Source organism: Gallus gallus, chromosome 3, assembly GCF_016699485.2.
Source record: "Gallus gallus isolate bGalGal1 chromosome 3, bGalGal1.mat.broiler.GRCg7b, whole genome shotgun sequence".
Lineage (NCBI taxonomy): Eukaryota > Metazoa > Chordata > Aves > Galliformes > Phasianidae > Gallus > Gallus gallus.
In genome coordinates, this window is record NC_052534.1 from 52,384,118 (window position 1) to 52,407,717 (window position 23,600).

At 41.5% G+C, this 23,600-nt stretch overlaps 1 protein-coding gene across 17 annotated transcripts in view; it reads left to right on the forward strand.

Moving 5' to 3' along the window:
- Nucleotides 1-23,600, forward strand: part of HIVEP2 (HIVEP zinc finger 2) — a 126,604-nt gene that overhangs the window by 51,588 nt on the left and 51,416 nt on the right. For 7 of the 17 annotated variants that reach the window (XM_046939726.1, XM_046939725.1, XM_004935681.5 and 4 more), the window contains 2 exons: nt 2,064-2,125; nt 23,402-23,499. The gene's annotated coding sequence lies outside the window, so the exon portion shown is untranslated. Of the gene's footprint in view, nt 1-321; nt 522-1,644; nt 1,851-2,063; nt 2,126-23,401; nt 23,500-23,600 lie in introns of those variants that run through there. The other 10 variants (XM_046939733.1, XM_046939732.1, XM_015284201.4 and 7 more) reach the window with 5 other exon arrangements.

Genomic DNA, 23,600 nt, shown 5'->3' on the forward strand with positions numbered 1-23,600 from the left:
CTGACACTCAATATGAAATAAATAGTATTGTCATGACTGTTCTTCTCTAATGATGGAAGGGAGATTCCACGCTAAGGAGAGCGAGGCAGATGGAGAGGTTGCCAATAAAAAGCCACAGTGTTTGCAGAGGGTGCTGGTGCATTCAGCAGGCGCCAATTAGAGAAATGCTGCTTTATGGCTATGACGGGTTATTGCTGCACAAACACTTGTACAATTACACAGTGGGTCAGAAGGGCAGCTTACCTCGCCTCACAGCTATTACTTTAAAGCAAACACAGCTATCAGGCATACAAATATCACCGATTGCGGAAGGGGAACAGTGAAGTAATAAGTGTTTGAAACTGCACACTGAGGAGAAAGAGTGAATATAACTAGCCCTGGTGCTGTGGGAAGTAATTCTTAACTATGTCTGCACTACATGGATTAGAAAAGTCATCCTTGTATACCGGAGAAGTGAATGCTTCCTTCTATCACTTAAATCAAGTTAATAGACCGTTGTGTTGTTCAGGTTCTTGGAAATGGTAAGAGAATATCCATATTTGCTTCCAGTTACCTTCTTTAATACTGAAATGTTTGTATTCTATATGCCTTTGTAAACGAGTTTGCGTATTTCCACTCACACGGCCATGAATGCTAATTGCTTGCAGCCGTCTCCCTGGTATTTTACTTGTTTCATTTGGTAGGTTTTGCCCAATGTTTCATTAGAGTCAAGCCTAAAGAGCTAGAGCACACCATAGACGCTGTGGCCAGCTCAGTGTGTATAGGATGGCTGTGGTATGTGTGGGTTTGTGAACGTTGCTCTAAGGCTACCAGGATCATCTCCTCTTCTAAAATGGTTGTGTTGAGTGCTGTTGCTGGCTTTTCTCTGGCTCATAAGAAGGCGCACGAAGAAGCAAGAACTGCACTATAGCCAGTGGCCAGAATCTTTGCTCTCACCTGACCTCATACTTCTAGGAAGCCCAGCTGGCAAGTGTTGTGCAGTCCATGGTGGTAACACCCTCTGGAGCGTGGGCTGCTGTTTAGGTTGTCCTACTTCCATATATGCCAAGGTATTTTCACAGACATGCTCTTTTCACAGGTTTGAAGTCACCCTGCCTTCAAGGAGTGGCTTTCCCTAAAGTGGAAACGCAACCTAAGCCCAAGGGCCGGCTAAAAAGCAGAATTTGCTGGGGTAGAATAGGGTGACAGAAGTTAAATGAAGAGTGTTAGGTCAAAAAATTTTATGAGATCACCATGCTTTTAAATTGGTTTACACAGATGGCTGTCTGGTTTGTTGCTTTGTCCTTGCTTAATAGTAACTGTTTATGGAAAAACGAATTGCTTTGCAGAAGGAGGTCCAAAAGCTCATGCTGTTGTTTCCCTCTGTGGAGATCTTCATGTTATTATGGGCATACAAGGATCTGGCCTGAAATGCAGATTGATTACAAAGTGTATGGTGAATAATTAACCATTTGACTTTTGCCTAAGCCCCGTAGTCACTGGGTTAGAAATGATTTCCCAAACTCCAGGAGATAAGAGAAGGTTATTCCTCATTTCACAATGTCCTTATTGTTATGGCTTTGTGCTGTGTGTACTCTGACATCAGCTGATACCTACGCAAGTCGGGTCCAGCTTCTCATTCAAACCACTTCCTGGGGTTTTCTCGGGTAATGGCAGTGATTCAGAAGACACCACCGCGCCTCAGAAAGCTGCCTCTGACATGTCGCACCAGGGCCGTGGGGCTGGGAGCATGTGAGGCTCTTAGGAAGGAGTTTTGAACTTAAAAATACCCACGTTTTTGTTTGTTCAGCATTCAGATTTAGATGTGCATTGCTTGGCTTGTGTCCTAGCGACCTATTCATAGACCAGCGGTATGTATTGTGGAATATGCGGTGATATATATGTACATGTATGCGTGAGGCAGGAGCCTGGGACTGGCCTCCAGGCAGGCATGCTGATTTTGCATTCACAATTGATTCTATCTGGTTTAAAAGAAAAAAAAAAAAAAAAAGAGAGAGAAATAGAAAGAATTCAAATTTTTGAAGGAAATGAAATCTAAATAATGATACTCTGTACTTTTGCAGGACTATTTACTTGAGAAGCTGAGAGTGAGCTAGAAACATTGATGAAGCCTCTATTCTGTGAGGTGGGTATGCATTCTTATTACTATTTTGCAAAAGCACAGAAGATTGAAACCACTTGCCCAGGTCCAGACACAGAGACAGAGCTATTTAAGAGCTGTGAATGGAGTCCAGGAATCTTCTGTCTCAAAACATGTTCTGGCTGATCAGTACTTAGGAATAAGGTCTTCATGTGCCCTCCTGGTGGAGGAAGTGATGAGCTCTTGCGTTCTGTTATCATTCAAAGTGGTTCTTTCAATTTTCGATTTCTGACTAATGGCATAAGTGACTCTCACTGATACTTGTGCAGCCCTGTCCCCCACCCCTGGTGTGCAGCACATTTAGGTCACATTTTTGGGAGGCAACAGTCAGTGGAAATCAGATGTGTTCACTGGATCCAGGTCAGACAGTCTGGGGTCCAGAAATGCTCAGTGCATTTTGTTCTTTTTTTATTTTTATTTTATCCTTTTGTCGTGGTCAGATGCACCAGCAGGCTCTTAATAAATCCCTTCTGTGTGACTTGCAACTTAGATTTGCAGACCCACAAGGAGTGGATGATTTGAATAACTGTGAGAAGTGAAACTGAGTGTTTGTAGGTGCATCCCCAAGCAGCAAAAGCGATGTGTTGCTGTAGTTTTGGTAGCCTTTGTCTTAACGATGTGCTGCATGCAAAACCATCAGCCCCACCTGCCCCATGCCATCGCGTCTCAGATGCAGAGCCTCTGTGTTTCTGCATGCTGTTGCCCAGCCCGTCTCAAAGGGCCCCACTCACAAGGGGTTTTGTTCAGGCAGCAGCCCAGAAAAACTCTCTTGGGCTCCTCAGTTATTCACAGCAGTTTTCCTTTCGGCTTTGTGAGAGAAACCTAGTGAGGAGGCTTCTGCCTTCTGTTGCACTCAATTGGAATCCTGGGTCTGCGGTGGCAAGGAGTTAAAAGTCAGGACTGGAATTTATCTCCTTAAAGATTTTGGCTTTTTTCTCTTTAAACCACTCTTTGCCTTTGAAAACCTTTTTTGAATAAATCACTCTGAAGCACCAGAATATATATTGTTAAAAAACAAATTTATGTGTGCTAGCATTTATCAGTTTGGTGTCTATTCACAAGTACATACAGTTATTTAGCTCTAGGCCCATATGGCTCCCATCTCTGAGCAAAGGGGAGCAGAGTGCTGGGGCACAGCCTGAAAGTGGGAGTAGCAGAAAAGCCATGTTGAACGTGTTTTTCTGTGACATCATGGTGGCTCCTCAGGTATCTCTCAGTTCATATGGAAAAAGTATTAAAAATATGACACAGTTTAATGCTAATATTAGCTTCACACTCTTCTCTGAAGAAGGAATGAAAATACTTGGAGGACAAGTTGCCTGTGTGCAGATTTGGCTTCTGGGTAACGTGAGCTATGCAAAAGCTTTCCCTACTTCATAAACTTTTCAGTACACATTATGGTTGTTAATTAATATTACATAATGTTATGTTTTAAATCTTTACATCTGTGCACTTTGTTAAAATTGAGATGTTTGGCCTACTTGTTATCTGCTTAATAGGGCTGTAAGAAAACTGAGATGCTTCCACTCTCAGACCTCCCATTTTGCAAACATAAGCACCATTTGTTTTGCTCAGTTCCAGAGCATTCAAGTTCAAAATCGATGATGAAATTTTTAAGACCTCATTTGACTAGAATTATGCAAATCCACTGATGTACTGTAACATACCTTGAGACCTATGGGAGGGAAACTACCTGCTCCTTCTGCCGTGGAGCCCCAGCAGTGATGCGTGGAAGGATCACGTTGCCTGTACCACTGCGGTGCGGCCATTGTCACGGTGTGACTGCCTGCCTCATGCTGCTCAAAAACACGAGTTGCTTATTTCACTCCCTAGGCTTGAACTGGCTCCCCACAGTCTCCAAAACTGACAAGTCATGATCTAATGCTAGATGTTCTAGTTATTAGTCAATTATTTCGTTATTGGTTGTCATCGGTTTGGCTTCTGCAGCCAGTGGGTGGGCAGCTAGGTATTTTCCTTGTGTTGCAGCTCTGGTCAGCAGGGAAGAGAACTAAAATTGTGACCTCTGGTTTGAAGACTACTTTGGACTTCAGTGCCTAATCCTGACCCACTAGAAATAGTGTCTGACATTACAGCTTTCTGTCCTTGTTGGGGCATTTAGTTACGTTGTCACCATCAGAGCAGTTAGATGAGGTGGATAAACAGAGAATCAGCTACAGGGGAACAGGAAGCAAAAGCTGGCTGGAAGAAAATTGAAAACTGCAGCACATTCTGAAATATTTCACCTGTGCTCTAAGCTGGTACAACACCCTGGAAGGCCTTACACAGTAAGACAGCTTGTTTCAGAACACTCTAAATCTTGCCTCAATTTTACTTTGCAGAAGGATATCATGCTGGTGTACCAATATTCCAGCTCTTGTAACTCATTAAATTGTAATTAATCCAGCAGTACAACTGCTGTTAAATGTTAGTATTTCAGAAAACTATTACTTTCATAATGCTTCATTTAAACCAGGGACAACATTTATATTGTGGTGGAACTTTTAAGTTCTACCAAAGCACTATGCTTTCCTTTCTGGAAACACTTTCATTGAGAAACACTATAGTCAGTTATGCGGTGTTACAGGTTTTCTTGTTTCTTACTGTATAGTTTCAATTTCTGAGAAGGAGGGAGTGTTGTCTTCTTTCACTGCCCGCAGGGTCTGTGAACCCCTAGGGTTACACATTTACAACTGCGGGTGATTTCAGCCCAGACACGGTTGACTCCATTTAAGGGAGAATATTTGCAACCAAATGGTCTCAGGAATAAAAATGCAACTCTTCACGTGCACAGTTTTGCCAGTGCAGGACTTGCACATGCTCCTAGATGAGAACCAAAAGCTTTGAATTCAGCTTGCAGAGAGGAAGGAATTTGTCTGTGCTGCAGCAAAAGGAAGTATTTGCTGTGTTATTGTAGCACATGGCCTTTTGCCATCCTTGATAAAGCAATCCAGGGCTGTGCACCCAAAGTCTGCTGCCCTCATGACCTTCCATCAATCACCAGCTGCGTGCAGGCTGGATGCAGTGCCGGCTCCAGAGGTGATCCATTGTTTGCTCTGAAAGCGGGAAGTGCAGACAAAGCAGCCCCTTGCAATCCCCTGCTGCAGCTCTGCGGGGCTGCTCCATGTGCACCTCTGCTGACTGGAGGTGGGGGTGTCAGCCATGGGGGTGCAGACTAGCTGCCTGGGACAGGCCTCAGGGATGGTTTTTCCACAACAAAAAGGAAAACTGGAGTCAATATTGTATCGCTGCACCTTGGTTATGTACTTACACTTACTTCCTTCTTGACTGTTCAGCACTGCTTGTAGGTGAGGCTTAAAACGTGGAATTCGCACACTCTGAATGACCCAGTCTCCTTGTTTTTTTCTCCCTTCAAGCAGTACTGGTTACAGATATGCCAGCATTGTTGGTAAGCATGCTGAGAATCATGGAATCATAGGATCATTAAGGTTGGAAAAGACCTCTAAGATCATGAAGTCCAACCAGCAACCATCACCACCATGCCCACTAACCATGTCCCTCAGTGCCATATCTCTATGCTTTTTGAAAACTTTTGGAGTTGGTGACTGCAGCACCTCCCTGGGCAGCCTGTGCCAATGACTCACTGCTCCTTCTGAGAAGAAATTTTTCCTAATATCCAACATGAACCTCCCCTGGCCCAACTTGAAGCCATTCCCTCTACTCCTATCATTGTTACCGGGGAGAAGAGCCTAAACCTCACCTGGCAGTACAAAATATTTTCACACACACATTGCTGTCTCTTCACCAGGGTCTGCTTGTGGCGTTGCGAAATCTGTGATCTTTGTCAATTTGCCTGTGCTAGCTGAGATATTGTGGAAAGTTTCAGCCTCTTGCAAGCTTTAACAGTGACTGCATTGTGATAAAACGAGAATGGAGTTTTATGATTTCTTTAAAACATGGGAAGGGGTCTTTCATTTTTACAGACACCTTACTTAAGGTACGCCCATGTCCTTGGCTGACTTCTCTTTGGAACTGGTTTAGGTTCCTGCTGTGAAACCAAGAGAGTTCCCCAGGTGCCAAAAGAAAAAGCTGAGAGGAGCGTAACAGGATGTTCAGGAGAGAAAGGGAAAATTGTGCCAGACACTGCAGATAGCAAAGCTCCCAGCCTTGCAGATGCCTGGGCTCCAGAAAGGCTTCAGGCTGGAGCACTTTGTGCTGCACTCCAGCTCACGGTATTTCTTGTTTTTAGCATACTGTACTGCTCTGTTCCTGTTTATAAATCTTGTAAGTGTGCACATTAAAAAAGTAATTAAATTGTCATTATAATTTATAGTATGCCTGCAGTCAATCACCTAATTAAACAGAAAGAGCAGGGAGGTAGTAGGTTCATAAGCATTTATTAAGTACTGCAGTATTAATTATGCAGGACTTTTGAACCATGCAAAAGAGGAAAGAATGGAAACACTGATCTAAAAATGCCTTCCATTGCTGCCCTTCTCAATTTAACAGCAAGACCTCCCCTCCAGTTAGTAAGACAACACTAATGCTTTCTTTTTGTTAATTTTTAATGATGTTATGATGGATTTTTTTTTTACAAAAATCACTTGCAGCATTTTCTTTTAATATTTTTTAAAAGAATAATGTCCCTGCATGGGATTTTATCAATACGCTGGCAGAACTGGAAGATATATCTAAAGCTTGATTTGGGACAGGTTGTGCAGGAATGGACTCCCCTGCTCATTTTTCAACGTGTCGGGATGGGAGCAGAGCACGCACTATCTGCTCGGGCAGCCCCCAGAAATGGGCTGCTGGTTGGTGAGAGTGGGGGCTGATCCCAACAGAGGTGCTCAGCCAGGAGTGTGGACGGAGGGCACTGTGATTATGAGGACTTTACTTTTTCAGTGCGGCCTTTCTCCCACCTCAAGCTGTGAACCAGGGCACAAGTTGGTGGCCAGCACCAGCCTGTATGTCAGGGCATGGGGAACAGTTGTGCTTTCCATTAGTGGGCCTGGCAAACAGGGCTATCTTCCATATAAGTGGACGGGAAGGTGTAGAGACTTACCTGCTTGAACTGTCACTGTCAGTGTGGTGTAACATACTTGGAGCCTAATTGCACATGTATCACTTTAACTTGGAATGTATTAAATAGCAATTCATTGGCAATGGGTAAGTACAATGTATTGTCAACATCTAGAATTTGCGCTTGAGTTATTTGGGAGCTAGGAACCATTTCAGTAGCTCTTCTTTCTGGAAGAATTTGCTATTGGAACGTAAATCCCTGCTAAAGGCCATTTCTTTTCACTGTCTTTATTAAGCTACACTAAATTGACAGCAAAAATAGCAAATAAATAAATAAATAAAAATTGAGACTGAAAATTTGCTGTGTATAAGTTTTTCTTCTATACAGAAAACATTAAATCTATGTGGCCTTAAGCAGTGCAGTTTTCTGTACCGAGCTGTTTCACTGAAGGCTGAAAAGGTGGGGGAGGGCTGTATGCCACGCAGGAGTGCAGGCAGGAGAATTTGCAATGCTGTGCCCTCGTCCCATAGACCTGCAGTGACATGGGCTCGAGTGCCTGGCTGGAGGGAGTTCTGAGGGTATGATTTAATCCAATGAAAGCAATAGGTTTTGTTGCTGTTTCAAAAGATGCAATTGGGATTGCCTTTGTAGCAAAGATAACTTTTTACCTTATATGGAGCAAATCAAATTATTGACAGCTCTTGATCTCAGCACTCCTAATTACCTTATAATGAGCAGTCATTATGGTTCAGGTTAGCAATGCAGCAGCATTATATAAGAAATGTAACTTGTCAGTTGCCTGGAAGAAAGGAAGAAAGGAAGAAAGAAAGAAAGAAAGAAAGGTAGAAAGAAAGGTAGAAAGAAAACAGTAATTGTGGCCTAACCAAGGTCTCAGGTGACATAACAGAAGTAGGTCTATTTATGGTAAATAAGCCAGTCTTCTGAGCTGCATATCGGAGACTTAATGCTTGTCTGTTTGTATCAGACCTTACAGCTATTTCTTCAGTACCTAAGTTGCTCATGCTTTGCTCTTGTTAAGCATGTTTTCAGCTTTGTGTGCTGGCAGCAGGCAAAGACAGTCCTGGCAGCAATGTCCTCTGTTTGTTGAAATGGCCAAAAACAAGAAAATCCAAACCTTTCTCTTATTGATTCTAAAAACAGGTTGGATGAGTACTGCGTTGGAGCTATTTGAAGCAATTGTGGGGTGCATCTTTGTGATGCCCTCTGCAATTTTGTTGTCAAAACAGAGAAAAAAAGTCTTTGAGTATGAGAATCTCTTCTCTACAACTTTCCTTAGGCATGTATTTTCATTGGTAAAAAGGATTTTTTATGTTACAGGCAAGTAATTGATTTGAAGTCCCAAGTTCTGCTTAAATGCATGTGTATTGTGATGCACCAAATGAATTCAGTATTTTTAATCCATACCCATGGAAATACTCATTAGTCCTCAGATACTCAAACTGAGGCAGGTGTTCTGCTATGGATGGAGAATCTGAACACCTTAAGCCTTTATGTTTGGATTGCTCAGAAATTGCTCCAAGCACAGTAGCCTGACCATGGTCAGTGTTAGGCACTGGCAGAGTTCTCACATGCCCGTGATTTTGGCAAAAGTCTTGCACATACGCTGTGTGATTCCAGGCATTTCAACCAAAGATTCTGTAAGTGTTGAGCAGGTCACCAGCTTTTTCCATGTCCTGTCCCTCATCCACGTTTGGAGCGTGGAGGAATTCATATCCCATTAAAGTTGTGCCTTTGCCATGACTGCAGTCTAACTAGGCATATCAGAAGCAGCTTGGAAGCAGTTTAGTGTGTACTCGGCAACCTCCGTGTATTCTGTGAATATGCTCAGATCATCTTGGTGCTAGTATACCTTCACTCCTAGCAGCACCAAATCTCTAAGGGGAGATGTATGTTTATGTAAGGAGGTAAAACTATTCAAGTCTGGGTGCATGTTCCCCGGAATTATATAGCACATCCTGAAGAGCAGCAGTGTTAAGCTCCAGGTATCTCATTACTGTGGTTTGTTATTGGTATTTTGTTTTGTTTACTATTGGTTTTGTATGGGTGATTTTCTCAAGGTGTTTCTTGGGAGGATAATATTAAATCTGGAGGAACAAATACCACAGTAAAGTAGGGAGACATAATGTAACTTCAAGCCTCATAAAATAAGTAGACTTGGTGCAAACATTTCAAATCCTCTTCAGCTCATAAAATCAAGAATCAAAAGTAACCTCAATTCATGGGGCTCTTCAGTGAAATGGAAAGCTCAAACACAAGATAAAAGAGTATTTCAGACATGAAATCTAGGTACATTGAGACTGGAAAAACTGTAATTCAGAGCTACAACTGCACATATGCATCCAAAAGAACTGGGAAGAGTGAAGCAACATGTCCTCATGTGTTACTGAAGATAAAAGGGGAACAATACTGTGATTAAACAGCAGCAGAGAACATTTTGTGTGAATGTTCAATATTGGAAAGGGGTTACTACAAAGTAACATTTAGGTCAGTGGAGCAAACTGCCTTGGGAGGGTGTGGAATCTGTTTGACTAGACTAAATACATGTCTATTAAAGATGATAGAGGATAACCCATTTCGAGTTTGCTTCCAGCCCAAATGTTTTATGTTATTTTTGTTCTCTTCAGGTACCTCTCTTGGATTTTGGTCAGATTAGATTTTTCTTCCAGTTACTATATTAATTATTACTGACAAAAAAGCCCTCTGTGCTAAGAACACTGTGCAGACTAGAAATATTATAAAGATTACTTTACACATTGTAACAGGTGTAACATGCCAAATAATTATTACATAAATTCAGTAGTGTGGTAATGCTTATGAATAATCTCTTGTATCCTTATTAAAATATATTATGAATGTTTAGACTGTTTTTAAAATATTTTATTACTTAGCATGAAACTTTTTTTTTCACAAAAATTTCTTTATATTTCAAAGATGGGAAATGTATGACATTTTAGAGAATAATATAATACAGAAAGTGGGACGCACTCTGTGTGCCCATGACCATACGAGCTATGTCTCCTGTCCTAAAAATATTCATCATAATCATAATTTTCAGAGGAGGGTTTTTGTGACATACAGGTCAGTAAGTGGACGTATGTGCACATTGTATGTGTGTAAATGCATTCCTTTACGGAACAGTGTGGTAGTCTTACTCAACTGTTACTGTAGTCAGTGGGATTTTTGATTGATCCCGGGCACAGAAAACACGATGGCTTCATGTTTTGATCATGGCTTCAAGCTGCACCAGGGAAGGTTCAGGCTGGACTTTAGGAAATACTACTACTCTGAAAGAGTGTTCAGGCACTGGAATGGGCTGCCCAGGGAGGTGGAGGAGTCACTGACCCTGGAGGTGTTCAAGGGACGTTTGGACATTGTGTTGAGGGACATGGTTTAATGAGAACTAATGGTGATGGGTGGATGGTTGGACTGGGTGATCCTGTGGGTCTTTTCCAACCTTGATGATTCTATGATTCTATGATTTTTCTATCTCAGGTTACGTTTTTTTTTCATGACAGTTTATTGTTCAAAAGCAGGCTGTACTGTTATTAAAATTGGCGCATGGAGGAACACTCACTTTTATCACTAGAAAAAGTGTAATGTGTATGTAACCACCCACAGCAGGAACAAAATATTTCTTGTTGGGCTCAATCCAAGTTTCATTGACTTTTATGATATTTGGATCAAGCTTTCTAATCATGTTGCTGTAATGATCTGCAAACCCACTGGGGACTTCACTGCTCCATGCCAGGACTAGTTGTAATGAAGTGATATGAAAAACATTGGCACGTAGGTGCAGAAACACAGCTCTGTAGTTCAACTGATGCAGTTCTTTGATTTGTCAGAATGAAAAAGGAAGAAGCTCCAACGCAAATGATTCTGTTTACTTATCGCTTTTAAAGCCAATTTGGAAGTAATGGGGACCTGGAGTGTTAGTAAGTGATACTTAGAAAAGCGGTGAGAAGTGCTTCACCCTATCCTGGGCAGGTGAAGCGTGCTGTGCTGGCTGGCCACTGGCCTTTCCCTGAGGTCTGTCAGTTCTACTCATCTCCTGTTAAGCAGTCTTGATAGAATAATAGCTTGTTTTCTTTATGTTTTTGTTTTTATTTTTAATCATTTTAGAAGTGATCTCAAGTGATCATTTTGGTGATGTCAAAGGTTCTGGAATGGCACATAACAGTTTGGGAGGAATTGACCGCATTTTAATATATCTGTTCACATTTCCTGAATCAGAATCTGTGGTATTCATCTCTGGAAACAATGAAGTGGGAATTTGAATAACTCTTTGGAGATGTAGAATTCATTAGGGGTCTTTTTTGTCCTTTTTTTTTTCTTCAACTCATCTTCTTTCTTAGTCTTTATTTGTGTCTGAGTTTCTGAAATGATTGCTATTGTTTGTTCTGCCTTTTTTTTTTTTCCCCCTCTTGAGAGGCCTTTAACTTGATTTCTTATGTTTCTTAGTGGTGGCATTATGTTTTCCTGGCAGAAACACTTCTGCTGTTTAACATGTCGACAGTGCTGTCTGAAAGTATTTTTGGTCCCATGCTCTTTCTTGGATCCTCTCCTAGGGCAGTTTTTCTTCAGTTGGACTTTCCACAGTCAGTGTGGCCTCTTACCATTTTCCTGTTTTCTATTAATTTTTGAGCAGAAGCCCTAGTGCCGAATGAAACTTGGAGGTTTTAAGGGGACAAGTCGTGGTGAAATTGCCACCTTGCAGTCTTTAGTCTTTTGACTGCAGCTGCACTAAACTTCTGCTGAACACAGCAGAGAGAGCAAAGACAGCTTAAAGCCAGATTTTCAATGGATGTCAATGTGATTTGGCCACTTGACTCTTGAACAGAGACATGAATAAACTCAGAGGAGGCTCTGTTCATGTGCATTGCCATTTATATTTCAAAGGTAAATAATTTTCTAATTTAAAATATATTGTTTTTAGTGACATTTTGGGGGATGTGAAAAGTAGTTTTGTTGTCTTGGCCATTAAAAAAGAATATCAGAGTGGCACCTTGACCACATCAACGTTATTGAGTCTTGAAAATTCAGGATATAATCTGTATATCTTCCTTAAAGCAAGGAGTCTACTGTCAAGTACCACGTAATTATTATTTAGAGCTCTTAAGTCTGGGAGGGTTCCTGTCAAGTTTACTTTTTCAGTTTGCACAGTAATGATACAGAATTTCAAATTTTCCATCATGCCTTTTCTTCATCTCTTCATCTATGCTGCAGATCTTGGATAATGGACAGGTATTGCCTTCACGTGGTGCTGTAAAGGTTGAAGATGACACTGCCCACGAATAATCACTGCTAACTAGCTAACCATTCTACTTGTTGAAAGAGTTTTGAAAGTGATCTGTTTCTTACTGCAGGCATAGCCATCTGGGTTGGCTTCAGTGGCTGTTGAAGGTCAGTGGAGTGCTCACACTGACTGAAATAGTAAGCATGAGCCTTCAGTCAGGCAGGAGCAAATGGAGACAGGACCATCTTCAGCTTCTACAGCTAGGGGAAGAAGAGGTCTACTGTCATAAGTCACAGTTTTCCCTTTTTTTTTTTAAAAAAAAAAGAACAAAAACATAGATCCAGTAGTTTTCCTTTAAATGAGACATGCTGCAATAGATCAGATAGCTACAAGCTTCTATATTTTGTGTTTTCCTACATGATGCTCTGCAGAATTGGTTGAAGTCCATAAGTGAAAACATGCCAGAACCCGTTGCATTACTGTATTTGCAGGAGCTTCCCACTGTCATCCAAAAACTAGTATTTTATCTGAGATAATTCTCCAAGTTGTTCCCTGTATTTTTGAGAGCTGCAGTGTCCTCAGAGAGGACTGCGTCAGGACCATTGGTGGTTATTTCTAGGTCCTCAATTTTCAGCCTCTTGCTGTTTTAATCCTAAACCTTAAAGCTTCCTGTCCATAGAAACCATAGTCGCCTGGAGTAGGTCCAGCCTTCCAGTAATATGTACTGCATTCCTTGCAAAGAAATTAGATAATTTGGAACGGGCAAGGACCACAGCTCTAGACATTGTCAGACTAAAGGCAGGAGAGCCCTTTTACCAGTCTGCAAGCGATATATGAATGCCCTGCCAGATCCCTCATGAATCTTCATTTCTCAAGGGCATGTTAAAGTCACTGCCCGTTCTCTTACAAAGATTATAGATGACGGCATTAAAATCTTAAATCACTTGGGTGATTGTGAACAGTAGAACATACCACATAGCACTCCTGGAAAATATCTTTTCAGACAGCTCCTGAAAGCAGATCCACGTGATAATTCCTTGAAAATACATCTTAGGTCAGCTGTATTTTTCATCATCATGGTGAATGTGGTTCTATCTTTAAGTATGATCCCAGGCACTTGGTTTGGTGCAGTTTTTCCTGTCAGGGTGGGATAAGTATGCTCAGCCTGACTCTCCATTCCTGCCCAGAACGCTGCAGCAGGTGACTGCTGACTTTTCACTCCAGGCAGATGAGGAACGTGCCTGTTACACAGACTTGTGCTGACATAACTGTCTTGACCGAAGGTGTAAAGAGGCTTGATCCTTGATGCGATCTCTGACTGACACAGAAGCTCTCACTGTGGAGACACTTATGACAAACCTCTACTTTTATGGATACACTTTTTACCTGCTGGATAAGGAAAGAGGAACCTTAGGAAAAAGCTATGCTAGCAAATAATACAATTTTGCTAGTACGAATGAAGCCTGTGCTGGGGACACGCTGTCAATACAGTTTGCTAGGACAGCTGCAACAGTGGAGAGATCCTATTCTGGATACAGCCTTGTCTTCTGTTCCAGTTTGTCGTGCATGATTTATCTTTCTGTCACCTCTCCAGGTCCCTAGACACCTCTCTGCGTAAAAAGAAATTAAAACACAATACATATGAGTCTGCTCTGTATTGGAGTCTTGACCTTTAATATATCAGGTTTTCATATTGCAGCTTTGCCAGCAAATAGGCTGTCCTACAAGAGCTGAGGTTGCTGTAGTGATCTGTAGAGGTCCCACCTCAGCCGCGCTTCAGCTTTATTTGCTACAAACTCTCAGGCTGCCTGGAATGCCTTTGAAAGGAGATGAGGTTTTCAGATTGCCTGGGAGATCATAACCAGGAGCTTCAGCAATCCAATGAGGAAAAAAAACTCTATCATCAAAAATCTGAGAAAGCAGCCTGACAACCCCAGTGTCAAAAGGATTGCTTAATGCTTTATCCTGCTATATGAGTTGAATTTTTATCATATTAATAATTTTTGGTGTTCCCTTCTCTCTGCCAGTGCTGTCATTACATTTTCCTTTTGTTAGTAAAGAAAGGAATGAAAAGGTCTGCCTCTGGCTCCGATCTTGTGGCTGCGCTCCCGCTGAGCAGGCTGGCGTGTCACTGATGGCAGGCTTGCAGTTAGGCTCCCCAGATCAATAAGCCATCTTAGTTAGTTGGTGAGCATATCAGATGTGAATTTTAAAAGTCCACAGTCACACTTACAATACCACAGAAGCCAAAACCTGATGTAATTTTTAAGAAGGATCGGAATCCTTAAGAGGCTCTATTTTTCACTCATAAACCAAGCAGCATTACCTTCTGACCAGCGCGCTGTTTGATGAGGTTTTAGTCTCCTGTTTCTCTCTGCAGCTATTGGGGATCATTGTTTCTTCTCTCCAAGAGACAGACAACTGTGTCTTTTAAAAAACAAAACAATTGTGTCAACAGATGGGAGAGAAAGTGCTGTGTCTGAAATAGGAATACACCATGTTAAAAATAGGTAGTCTTGCCAGCATTGTTTCTTGAGCCAATGTGGAAATCCTTCTTTCCCATACTAGCATGCTATCAAAACTACTAAAACCATGCTAGAAAAACTGCCAAATTAGTCTATAAAACATTGGTAGAATAATAACAACCTTTTTCCTGTGTAATTCTAACAGTCAAGCTAGTAAAGGAGAGTGACTGGCAGAGTTGTACTGCCAAGGGAGAGCTCCGAACAATACCTTTCATTGACCCCTGGCCAGCAGCAACTAAAATACAGCTCTGGTAGTTGTGGACATAGATTTTAATGAGGTGACCCTCTGTGCTCCCCAGCTGTACTAGAACAACTGTGTAATGAGGAACCAGGGGGTGTCAGAGGCTTTCCCTTTCTTAGATGCGTAGTTTTGCTCCTAGGTGTGGAGGGAAATAATTTTCCTGTCCCACCAACTGTCTGGGGAGAATCCATGGCAGTTTTGTTGACAAGAAAACTCCTGCCTCCCCAGAATAGGAAAGCAGGATGAACCGTTCTTAAACATGTTTGCTACTGGCAGAATTACAGCTGCAGTTTAGACATTGCATTTCTACTTTCCATCTGTTGTCTCGCTTATTTTTTCAGTCTCTCTCCTTGCTTTCAGTTGTTTTCTCTATGTCTCAGTTTATCCAGTTTTCAGGGCTGGCTGTCCATTTCAGCATTATTGCTGTCCTAATGGGTGTAAGAGGAGCAGAGAAGCTCTTCAATAAATGATTTTTTTTTTAATTCCACAATGCTTTTCTGCTTTGTTTGTTTTGGTTTTGTTTGTGCTTTATGCTCTATGTTGTGTCATCTCAAAAGAGAGATGTTTGCATAATGTGTCTTTTGCTGTGGTAGTTTAATTCCTGCAAACTTTTGTTCTGTATATGGCTCACGGTACCCTTGGAGGAGGGATAAATTGTAACCTTAAACAGAGAATGGATCAGGTCTCTGACCCACTCCAGACCCTTCCAGTAGAGTTTGGGGTCTGGGTTCCTCCAGACTTCTGCCCAGGGATACAGGAGAAAACAACCTTGGGCAGCATGATTTCAGGCAACCCTGTGGCACTGACCTCTGAGAGAGGATGAAACAGGAAGGTACCTGAGGCCCTTCCATCTGGGCAGGCGGGCAGCGGCAGGTGAGCAGTACAGCCTGTGACCAAATACACCTTCCTCATGAACTGATACAGCCCACCTGCTTGCAACAGGCCATTTTTTTCCCCCAGTTATCTGCAGTTGAGGAATGCTCCTGGGGAATCATGCTTGCCTGGAAGTTGTCTCTGTTAGATTAATGTTTCTTGCTGAGATTAAAGAAAATTTAAAGGAAAAGACTTTAGAGACTGCCCAATTACTTTATTGCATCTAGGAGAGACCACATCCCTTATCTTATCATGTGGTCATTTTTCTTACTCTTTCCTCCTTGCCATGTGAGGCAAACGGAAGTAGAGGAGTTAAGTGCCCATGACCCTGTTCTGATGGATAAGGAAACTGCCAGTTCTACGTGAAAACACTACAAGAGTCTTATCAGCAGTTGTGGATGCATGGGATTTCCTTATAGTAGCTTGTTATGTCATCTTTTCTGCATCACCTCCTCCTGCCTTTGTGCTTCCCTGTAATCAGTGGGTAGCATGCACGTTTATCTCTGCTCAAGGATATGCCCCACATGGTTGGTTTTTTCTTTTTTTTTTTTTTAATTTGTTTTGCTTAATCAATCTATGGATGAGTTAAAAAGATTGGTACGTGTGTGAGTGAATTCAACCTTCTTCCAGCATGATGAGCTCCAAGGAAATCGGGAAGTTTTTCGCTACATCCAGAGTCTATGGAAAAAAAAAAGAACATTCAGAAGGATGCATGCCACCTATTCACTTCTAACTTGAGCACATGCCTTGCTTTGCTGAGCTGGCTCTACTGCTTAGAGATGGAATTAAGCGTATGCCTAAATGACTTGCTCAGCTGTGACTGAGGTTGCATAATTTGTCTGTTCATTTTCCTGGAGCTTTCCTATTGAATTCAGGAATCAGGCCATGGCAACGGAGAGGTGATGCAGTCGTAATTGGCAGGATATGCCAATTAGAACTTATTCTTTTGGTATTGTAAAGTGAGGCTCTGTGTTTTCATTACAGCCAGTTTCAAGTTATGCTCTTGAATTCTAGTCAAGTCAATATTGTGTTATGGCAACAGTACAGCAAAATATTTTTGCTTTAACTATAGGAATATACAAATTTGATCCCTCAAAGCTTTCCTATAGCTGCAACCAGGTTAACTGCTGTTGCACTGCCTGATTTTTCAGGCCATTTTGTTCTTGTACTGGACATCAAAGTCATTAGAAAACATTCACTGGCAGTACTTAATAGCATATTAAAAAACAACAACAACAACAAAAAAAACAACAGACATTTGTGATGCACCACTAATCTATCAGTCATTTGTTTAATTCCACTGCTCCACACATACAGGAGAATAAAATAGAAGCAATTAAAATGAAAGTGATTTAAAAAAAATCCTCATAATAAGGCTTTTTTTTTCTGTAACCAGCTCATTTTCTTTCTCTGAGAGCCCAATGGTGATAGCAGAAGGTGAAAAATTGCAAACAAAATTAAGGAAAAGTTCAAGTTAGCTGTGGAGCCAGAAGTGTGATTCAGGAGCTGAAAATATCTCTGCGCTTCATGCATCAAACTCAAACACTGTGCTCTGACAACGCCCTCTGGATCAGAAACGGAGTTTGAGGTCATTCCTCCTCCAGCCTGCCATGTATGGATAGGGCCCACGCTCATGACAAATTACTGTCTTACCGGGCACACACCGAGAGTGCAGTGACATCAGTGCAGAGGGATCTTGCCTCACAGCAGAGGACCGAGGACTCCACAGCCTTCTTCCTCCTTTAGTCCTGGAGGAACAGTGTGAAGGCACTGGGAATGAGGACATTTTAAACATTCCTTTTCTAGATGTGGAAGGAACAAGGGATAGAGAGCACCCACCTCCTTGTAAAGAAGTCATATGGCATCCAGAAGAACTGCTAGCAAAGATTCTGATCAGAAGTGTATTGATGGCCAGTTCTGATTTCTAGGATAAATGTACAGCTGCCAGTGATGGTGCTTCACCGTGGATGCAGACCCAAAAAGAGAGTAGTGCATCCTTTGTTGTATGAGCTGGCTTTGCATCTAGGAGTGCAGTATCAGAGACTGATCTGCATATACCAGTATGCCTGGTATAAAGTCTGTGCTCTGACTTAACACCAGTCTTGCTGAGGTCTTAAATTTATTTTGGTAGAGAGTAATGCTTAGATTTTGCAGATAACAACAACCAAAACTCTGAAAGCAGAACCCAAGTCCTTAGAATTCACATATTTTCTCTGCTGACAGATTTCTCTTGTCCCCAGGCATCACACTTTCCTGCTGTTTTGTGTGTCTGCTTAGTTGCCAGCTTCTCAGGTGCAAGCGAGCTTTCATCCCTGACACTTTTTCATCAAGGTACTTTTGGAGGAAGTTCCCTGTGGTGATATTGCTGAAGCCTATTTGGATTGCTTAGAGCATGAGCTTTATCAGAAATCCTATCTTGGGCTCAGTGGAGACCTGATGTTTTGGCCTTCCCTGCCCACTCTCAGAGGACCCCTGGAAGTACTCACATCTTTGTACCAGCTGCCTGGCCAAGCAGTCCTGTTCTTTTGGCAACAGGAGAGCAGACAAATGGGTTGAGCAACATGTGTATGTGGACACAGTGTCAGTTGTCAGCCTGACCATTGTCTAAAAGCATCAAGCCTGGTTAGCTGAGGGCACTGATCTCAGCTGGCAGCGTCTAAACTGCTATGTGTAGTGAGGTTATGGACCTATACTTAGGGGGATGTGCTCTTGCTAATTTAGCTCCTGGCTGAATTGGGAAAAAAAAAGAGTAACCCAAAATCATAGTTCCAGTGCTAGCAGCAAAATATGATCCTGCACATCGTGGGTTCTGGGAATGAAGGAAGTAATTTAGAGTAGTTCCAAACACTACATATAACATTGCCAAAGAAATCAGGTGCTTGATTTTAATAGAGTGAATTGCTTATGGGTGAATAAACAAAGTTCACAGGTGATGTTCCAGAAGTTATTTGGGATAATGTATCTTTTAGGTAAATTTTGTTCTGATTGCTAGCTTTCAGGAGAGGCTGAGACACAATAGAAACAGCATATACATGTGTTAGCATGCGTGACTATTTTTATTTACATAATATGTACACATATGCAAGCACACATACATGTAAATTCACAGGCATATAAATTTCAGCAAATGAAAAATGTTGCAGAGATTTCTTGGTGCTCTTTGTGTCTGGATCTGCAGCGTGGTGCTAGCAAAATACCAACAAAGCTGTGAAGAAACAAAATTTTAATAGACTATCATAATCCTATTGCAATAAATAAATAAATAAATAAAAATTAAAAATAAAAAAATAAACTTTCTGTTTCAATGATGAAGATGAAAACATTTACAGCACAGGAAAAAATTATTAAAAAAAAAAATCATCCCTTTAAATTTGGAGGTAGCTCAAGATTTGATCCATAAATTTCAGCAAACTGCTTGTAGTTGCCAGAGCTGCCAGAATGACTTAGAATTAAGAGGGAAAAGGTAGAGTACTCACAGATGATTTGTGTGAACACGTAAAGTGAGAACACCAGTATAGTAATGGGAAACATTTTCTTTCACTTTTTCCAAGTTTGATTGCATGTAGTATGGTTGCATTTGGGTTTGAACGATGTTACTTAGGTGGTTGTGTTCTGCCATTGTTCCTGTTAAGTTAATTTAAAGCATGACATGGCTTTTACCTTCCTCAAGTAGGGAGATATTTTTACTTCCAGTCTTAGCTGCTGTAGCTTTCGAATTGTGTGTTTAATAAATTGTGCTTTGTTTAGGGAATGGTAACTGTAAAATATTGCCTGTTCAGAGAGTAAGTACTGAGATGGAGATTGATGTCTTTCTGGAGCTTAATGCATCACAGTGACAGTCAAGCAAATTTTAGACTTCTCACTCCTCCCACTAAGAACTGTAATCTCTGAACTTTGTGTTCGAAAAGGAGAAAGAGGGCAAAGAGATCATTACAAAGTCCACACAGACTGTTTCACATATCTGAAGGGGGGTTGAACCCATGTAAAAAAGGGGGAGGTTTGTGTATTGCCTTAGTTCTGTGAGTTACAAGAAATGAGTTAGAGCTCTGGGATGGCAAGCTACAGATGTGTACAAGAAAAGTGTTTTTCTACCCAAGTTGTGTGGATCTTCCTTGATTTGAATTATCTTATACCATCTGGGAACCTGGCTGCAATTTAAATAGTGTCTGGCTTTCTGATAGACGTGGTCAAACGGAGTTGTTAGGTGAATTCCCTTCCAATGATAAGATACAGTCTGCTGGAATGATACCTGCTGCAAGCAAGTTAAGGAGTAACGCAGGCAAGGCTTTATTTGCCCTTTGTACTCTTGAGAAAATTTTACCCATTTATTGTGCTATTTCAAAGCCTTAGATTAATTAGCAGCAGAATAAATATTTGCCAGTTGTTTTCCTTAAACTTTAGTTTCTCATTAAAGTACACATGAGATTCCTGGTACTTTTTTTAGTCTTGTGAAGTGCACAGGAATCTTCCTCTGGTACCCCCTCAACTAATGTAATAGGGACAGTGTAACAGATAGATAAAAACTAATACAAAACAGAGTTCTTGTTGATCAGTGAAATGTATTTACCTTTATGGTCAGATGATAACAATGCCTACTGCTACATTTTAATTTCACTGCTAAACATGTAGCTGTACAATCATAAGATAACTACTGAAACTGCTAAGGGAGAGTCTAGTACTCTTCAAAAGCAAAGGGTAGGAGTAATCATCAGAGTACCTCCATTTTCATGTTTTCAGGTCCAGTGTAAAAGGACTCATCCTTGAGAGTATAAGCTACAAAGCTCAAATTGGAAAAAGTCTTCCTAGTCATGCCGTGTTTCTCATACTCTCATTCCCCTTCTGATGCACTTGTTTAACTTAGTCTCCATGGCTGGCAAACAACAGCAGTAGATTAAAACAGTCTTGACCAGATATGTCCAAATGCTAGCAAATGATGTGCAGTGGTTGTTGCACTGCTGCCTTTCTTTGGTGGGTAGTTGTTAAAGGAATGTTTTCTTTCACTTCCAAATAACCCAATATTGCACAAGTTTTTACTAACTTGATGATAAAAACAAATTAAAAGTTCTGGGTTTAGTATCGCAACAAAGCCTCTGGAAGCTTTAATTGGGTAGTAACATTCTGTTTGATGACACTTGCATTATCTGGGGTTGTTAAAGGCATTGTAGGTTAGCTGTTCCCTCCCTCACACTACATACTGCTTGCAAGCTCAAGCATTGCTGTAGGGTTGTTGAGTTAGTAAGGATATGCAATAGTACTGATTAGACAAAATCATACCATCCTTAAACAGATCTTGCTTTGAATAATATTTAACCTAATTATAAGTAAAGGGTAAGCTTTTTAAATACTCGGAAACTGATCCAACCTTCACTGAAGTCAGTGGGAGTCTTTCACACTTGGATCAGATCCTGGTATATCTTTTGAGGAACACTGCTGAAGACAGAGAAGTCTACCTCATGGGGAAATACGCTGGCTCCCATCGGTTAAAAGCTGATTTTGTAAATGGCATATTTCCCTTGTGATTTTGTTGTCTTTTAATGGAATGCCCCTCTGCTCCTGCTTGGATTTACCATAAATGGCCCCCTTGTCTTTGGGTTGGAGACTGCATAAACAGATTTGTAATATATATTCATTAAGAACAACTTTGTGCAAGTGTGACCATTGTCATTAAAGCCAGTTAGGCCTCTCTGAAAGTGTAAGGTGTGGGGCTGCATGCTTAGGGGCTGGAGGATATCTGTTTATTACCAGGAGAAGCAAGATGCAATTTGGAGCACCCCTAGGTTTTACTGAAGAATGGGCTAATAACAACTCATGGTTTCTTTATTGCTTTGCTTTCTTTTCTGACAGGAACTTTTCTCAGTCTAGTTGTAAAAATAGAGAGTGAAATACTGGCTCTGCTATAAACAGGGTTTTGCCCTTGAGTCCAGCCTTGCCCTGCTTTCACCCATAGATTAAAAGCATATTGGGCCCTGTCTGCCCGGAGATTGAAAAGTGGTTCCTGGCTCTGCATCCAGATTAATTTCCTAGAAAGCTGTATATTGATGTGATAAAGTGTTAGGGTCTGGAGCCAGAGATTATGTTATTTTATATACTCAGATGCCTATATAGACCACTGTTGACACTGCCAGTTAGTAACACATTATCATTTGATATTTGTTTTTGTTGCTGATAGCAAACATTACAGCAGAAAATATAAGCATATGCCTTTTCTTACTAACTCATTCCAGACCTTCCTCAACATTCACATTTTGGCACTGTTTCCCTCAGCTCACATCTGCACTCTGCTGATGACGAAATCACGGAGTTATGAGGCTTCGCCCGTAGCACATTGGTCAGTCTTTGCCAGTGCACAGGGCAGTGCGGGCAGGCCTTGTGCTCATGAAAACCTAGAGAGGTTTGCTGCTTGCTTCTGTAGGGATACGATTAGGTCATGGCCATCAATCTACAGGTCTAGCTTGCTGAGTTGGGCATTTTCCTGTCAGAGGCCTCTGTCCAGAATGTTTGTAAGTCCTCGAGGAATGGGTAGCTCTCCTGCTGCGGTGACCCAGCTGCCCCATGAGGGTAGACAGCCAGCAGCGTCATGTCCATGCACTGTGGAGCATGGCAGGGCAAAGGGCAGGAGAAAAGACACACAAGATCTCTCCCTGGGACTATGTGCCATCATGTCACTCTCCAGGATCTCCCTGAGGGTGCTTTTCTTTCCAGGAGCACATCCACCCTGGAGTGAGCACCTCACTGCTCATCCCTGGCACGTAGTTTGCAGTAGCATTTCATGTACACGTCTTCAAGGACATAGGGAGTCCTGGAAGAAAGGATCCCGAGAAAAATGTGGCCTGTGGTTATCTGTGCTTCACAGCTGTTTGATTATGTGGTCCCTAGGAGATCACTGATGGTGTATTGTCTCAGTATTCATGGGGTGATCCCACTTTTAGAGCACAGTTCCAGGCAGCAAAGAAGTGGCATGCGAGATACTTGCACCGCTCTGATTCAAAGACAGGAAAATACTTGTGTTTAATTAAAAATACATCTTATTAAAAACACATATGTTACCATACTACCAAGGCACTGCCATACTTTCTATGCTTATTCTGCTTGGTGTATTTGTATGTCTGAAAGTGAATCATTGTATATACCTTTTGGTCTAGGTCTTGTGAGTCTAGTTTTCACTTCAGAATATTTTTAGTTGACATGCATTGTAGATAACTGCAAGGTGGAATCCCCAGAACCGGTACTGATTTCTGGTGTCACATTGCTCTGAGGGAGAAATACCTAGGGAGCGAGAAGGACAGTGTCTAACTCTCTGAAGTTCCTATTTGTATTAATGTAGCCAATACCATAGCAAGATGACTTGGCAAAAGTCCTTAAAAATCCTTCGTGTTTGTTTTCTAAATAGGTGGAGGAGAGTGTGGACAGCCGTATTTGCTGGAGTGGTGAACCAAATTGCCTTGACTGGAACCATTATTCACTTGCACCTTTGACTGCAGCAGACAGGTAGGAGAACAAGGAAAGGATGGGTTCAAATGAACTTGGGGAGCAGGCCTCAGTGAATATTTTTTTGTTCTCAGAGGGCTTCAACCAGAAGTCACTCACAC